This window comes from Anomaloglossus baeobatrachus, chromosome 2 (genome assembly GCF_048569485.1).
Source record: "Anomaloglossus baeobatrachus isolate aAnoBae1 chromosome 2, aAnoBae1.hap1, whole genome shotgun sequence".
NCBI classification, from domain to species: domain Eukaryota; kingdom Metazoa; phylum Chordata; class Amphibia; order Anura; family Aromobatidae; genus Anomaloglossus; species Anomaloglossus baeobatrachus.
The window spans coordinates 229915122-229920669 of NC_134354.1; positions in this window are offsets into that span (position 1 = coordinate 229915122).

Genomic DNA, 5548 nt, shown 5'->3' on the forward strand with positions numbered 1-5548 from the left:
GTTTGGCTGATATTAGGAATGAAGGGCCAGGACTAGGGTCACTACAGCAGGACGTTGCTCCTAGCAACCAGGAAAACAATTGCTGTAGGAAGGAGGGAAATAGGAGTGCAGCAAAGCCCAGACAGATGTTGGTGGTAGGGGACTCTATAATTAGGCGGACAGACAGGGTCATCTGTTGCCGAGACCGTGAATGCCGAACAGTGTGTTGTCTGCTGGGTGCTCTGGTTCGGCATATTGCGGATCGGATAGACAGATTGCTGGGTGGGGCTGGGGAAAACCCAGCAGTCATGGTGCACATTGGTACTAATGACAAAGTTAGAGGCAGGTGGAAGGTCCTTAAAAATGATTACAGGGAACTAGGAGAGAAGCTGAAGTCCAGGACCTCCAAGGTGGTGTTTTCAGAAATACTACCGGTGCCACGAGCGTCACTAGAAAGACAGCGGGAGCTTAGGGAGATAAATACGTGGCTTAGAAATTGGTGCAGGAAGGAAGGGTTTGGGTTCATGGAGAACTGGGCTGACTTCTCAGTCGGCTACAGGCTCTACGGTAGGGACGGGCTGCACCTCAATGGGGAAGGTGCAGCTGTGCTGGGGGAGAAAATGGTCAGACGGATGGAGGAGCTTTTAAACTAGGATCTGGGGGGAGGGAGGGTAGTGGAGCAAAAAAGGGGATAGATAGAGCAGATAGAGACAGTGAGATGGTATGGGTCAATGAAGGATTAGGGGGGTATGGGACATGAAAGGAACGTAGGGAGGCTAGGAGTAATAAAGGTGTTAATAGGATTAAATGTCTACTGGCAAATGCAAGAAGTCTTGCAAACAAAATGAATGAATTGGAGACTCTTATGTCAACCATGGATTATGATGTGGTGGGCATTACGGAAACCTGGCTGGATGAAAGCCATGACTGGGTGACAAACTTACAGGGTTATAGTACATTTAGGAGGGACAGGAAAGACAAAAAAGGTGGTGAGGTGTGTATATTTATCAAATCTAACCTAAAACCTGTGTTGAATGATGACATTGGGGGGAACTGCAACAATGTAGAGTCAGTATGGGTAAATGTACATGGGGAGGGGAATAATGGAAAAATGCTAATTGGAGTTTGCTATAAGCCTCCTAACATACCTGAACAAATAGAGGGTGAAATGCTGAAACAAATTGAAAAGGCAGCTAATAATAATAATCGGGTTCTTATTATGGGGGATTTCAACTATCCAGACATACAGTGCCTACAAGTAGTATTCAACCCCCTGCAGATTTAGCAGGTTTACACATTCGGAATTAACTTGGCATTGTGACATTTGGACTGTAGATCAGCCTGGAAGTGTGAAATGCACTGCAGCAAAAAAGAATGCTATTTCTTTTTTTATTTTTTTTTTAAATTGTGAAAAGTTTATTCAGAGGGTCATTTATTATTCAACCCCTCAAACCACAAGAATTCTGTTTGGTTCCCCTAAAGTATTAAGAAGTATTTCAGGCACAAAAACAATGAGCTTCACATGTTTGGATAAATTATCTCTTTTTCCAGCCTTTTCTGACTAATTAAGACCCTCCCCAAACTTGTGAACAGCACTCATACTTGGTCAACATGGGAAAGACAAAGGAGCATTCCAAGGCCATCAGAGACAAGATCGTGGAGGGTCACAAGGCTGGCAAGGGGTACAAAACCCTTTCCAAAGAGTTGGGCCTACCTGTCTCCACTGTTGGGAGCATCATCCGGAAGTGGAAGGCTTATGGAACTACTGTTAGCCTTCCACGGCCTGGACAGCCTTTGAAAGTTTCCACCCGTGCCGAGGCCAGGCTTGTCCGAAGAGTCAAGGCTAACCCAAGGACAACAAGGAAGGAGCTCCGGGAAGATCTCATGGCAGTGGGGACATTAGTTTCAGTCAATACCATAAGTAACGTACTCCACCGCAATGGTCTCCATTCCAGACGAGCCCGTAAGGTACCTGTACTTTCAAAGCGTCATGTCAAGGCTCGTCTACAGTTTGCTCATGATCACTTGGAGGACTCTGAGACAGACTGGTTCAAGGTTCTCTGGTCTGATGAGACCAAGATCGAGATCTTTGGTGCCAACCACACACGTGACGTTTGGAGACTGGATGGCACTGCATACGACCCCAAGAATACCATCCCTACAGTCAAGCATGGTGGTGGCAGCATCATGCTGTGGGGCTGTTTCTCAGCCAAGGGGCCTGGCCATCTGGTCCGCATTCATGGGAAGATGGATAGCACAGCTTACCTGGAGATTTTGGCCAAGAACCTCCGCTCCTCCATCAAGGATCTTAAGATGGGTCGTCATTTCATCTTCCAACAAGACAATGACCCAAAGCACACAGCCAAGAAAACCAAGGCCTGGTTCAAGAGGGAAAAAATCAAGGTGTTGCAGTGGCCTAGTTAGTCTCCTGACCTTAACTTAATTGAAAACTTGTGGAAGGAGCTCAAGATTAAAGTCCACATGAGACACCCAAAGAACCTAGATAACTTGGAGAAGATCTGCATGGAGGAGTGGGCCAAGATAACTCCAGAGACCTGTGCCGGCCTGATCAGGTCTTATAAAAGACGATTATTAGCTGTAATTGCAAACAAGGGTTATTCCACAAAATATTAAACCTAGGGGTTGAATAATAATTGACCCACACTTTTATGTTGAAAATTTATTAAAAAATTTAACTGAGCAACATAACTTGTTGGTTTGTAAGATTTATGCATCTGTTAATAAATCCTGCTCTTGTTTGAAGTTTGCAGGCTCTAACTTATTTGCATCTTATCAAACCTGCTAAATCTGCAGGGGGTTGAATACTACTTGTAGGCACTGTACAGTGGGACATAGAATCTTCTGGTTGTGCTAAAAGCTGTAAATTCTTATCTACCATTCAAGACCATTTCCTCTCTCAGATGGTAGATGAACCGACGAGGGGAGATAATTTGCTAGATTTGGTCCTGTCAAATAGACCGGATACAATTTCAGATCTACAGGTCCGGGAGAACTTGGGCACCAGCGATCATAACATGGTAAGCTTCAACGTAATATTCAATAGAACATTTCAAAGGGGAAATTCTAAAACCTGGAATTTTAGGAAAGCTGATTTCAACAAATTAAGGGAAGAGCTTAAATGTGTAGATTGGGACAAAGTCATGGTAACTGGGGATACTGAACATAAATGGGGAAAGTTTAAGGATATACTGCTAGAATCCTGTAATAAACGTATACCCTCTGGTAATAAAACGTCCCGGAATAAAAAGAAACCACTATGGATAAATAAGACTGTACAAAGTATAATAAAACAAAAACAAAGGGCGTTTAAAATCTTGAAGGCTGAGAATACAGAAATAGCATTGCAAAAGTATAAAGATATCAATAGGCAATGCAAAAAAGAAATCAAACAAGCAAAACTAGCTACTGAAACAAAAATCGCCAATGACCTTAAAATAAATCCCAAAATAATAAATTTTATAAATACATTAATGCCAAAAGGAAAACAAAGGATAATATTGGCCCCTTAAAATATAATAACAAGTTAGTTATAGAGGACAAACAAAAGACTGAGATATTAAATAGGCATTTCTCATCTGAGTTCACCAAGGAACTGACTGTACCAGGCATTATTCAACAAGTGAAAAATCAAAGTTCACCACCCGATATAATTAATTTAACACAAGAAGAAGTACACCTACGTCTGAGAAAATTAAACATTGACAAATCCCCAGGGCCAGATGGCATTCATCCACGAATATTGAGGGAATTGAGCTCCGTAATTGACAGACCGCTGTATCTCATCTTTTTAGACTCACTTGTAACAGGGTTGGTGCCTCAGGATTGGAGGATTGCTGATGTGGTACCGATATTTAAGAAAGGTAAGAGGGTAGATCCAGGCAACTACCGTCCAGTAAGCCTGACATCAGTAGTATGCAAAGTTTTTGAGGGCATTTTAAAGGGATGACATGCAAAAATATGTTGCAGAAAATAATATAACTGACAGACAGCATGGATTCATGAAAGATAAATCGTGTCTAACCAACCTGTTGGGGTTCTATGAGGGGGTAAGTGCAAACCTGGATATTGGTAATGCAGCTGATGTGATTTATTTGGACTTTGCAAAGGCATTTGATACTGTACCACATAATAGCCTTATACTAAAGCTCCAGAAGCAAGGACTAGGGGAAACTATATGTAACTGGGTAAGGAATTGGCTAAAAGATAGGAAACAAAGTAGTCATAAATGGAACATTCTCTAAATGGGCCATAGTCAGCAGTGGGGTGCCGCAGGGATCTGTGCTAGGACCAATTCTTTTTAATCTCTTTATTAATGACCTTGTGGATGGGATTGATAGTAAAGTGTCAGTCTTTGCTGATGACACCAAACTATGTAGGATATTAAAAACTAAACTTGATAGTATAATATTACAAAAAGATCTGGATAAGATGTCAGAATGGGCAGATACTTGGCAAATGAGATTTAATGTTGATAAATGTAAAGTAATGCACCTAGGACGGAGTAATCCTATAACTGCGTATACATTAAATGGAAGTAAACTCGCGACTACAGAACAGGAGAAGGACTTGGGTATTCTCATTACAAATAAGCTGAGCAGCAGCACTCAATGTCAAGCAGCAGCTGCTAAAGCAAACAAGATTTTAGGGTGTATAAAAAGAGAGATTAGATCCCGCGATCCCAACGTATTATTACCCCTCTATAAATCACTTGTAAGGCCACATCTGGAATATGGGATTCAGTTTTGGGCTCCACATTTTAAAAAGGGGATTCAGAAGTTAGAGTCAGTTCAAAGGCAGACAACTAGACTACTACAAGGAATGGAAGGCCCCCATATGATGACAGGTTGAAAAAGTTAGATATGTTTAGCTTAGAAAAAAGACGTCTCAGAGGAGATCTCATTTATATGTATAAATACATGTGTTGTCAATATAAAGAACTGGCACGTGACTTATTTCTTCCGAAGACAATACTAAGGACCAGGGGGCATTCACTGCGAGTGGAAGAAAAGCGATTCCGACAGCTACATAGGAAAGGGTTCTTTACAGTTAGAGCAGTCAGACTGTGAAATGCCCTACCACAAGAGGTAGTAATGGCAGATACTATAACAGCTTTCAAAAAAGGGCTGGATGATTTCCTCAGTACACAAAACATTGTTGGTTATAAATGACTTGGTGGCCAGGTGTAGAACTGGTGGAGGAAGGTTGAACTAGATGGACCTAGGTCTTTTTTCAACCTTAGTAACTATGTAACTAAAATCACCCGGGGTGAAGGGATTAATGAGCTCTACAGTAGGAGACGTAATAGTTGTTAGAGATGGCAGAGTAATGTCACAAGTGTGACTGCGAATCCTTCCCAGCTTCGGTCATCCAGAATTATACCGTACTTGTTTTTAACTTTATGAACTTTCCCAGGAATTTCTAGTTCCTATTAAAGTTTAGTGTTTGAAGGGCCCAAGTGCATTAGTGAAATACCTCAAACCAATTTTATGTACATGATCAATTTGGTTTTAAATTCTTACTAATTGACACACAATACACAAGAAGGTTT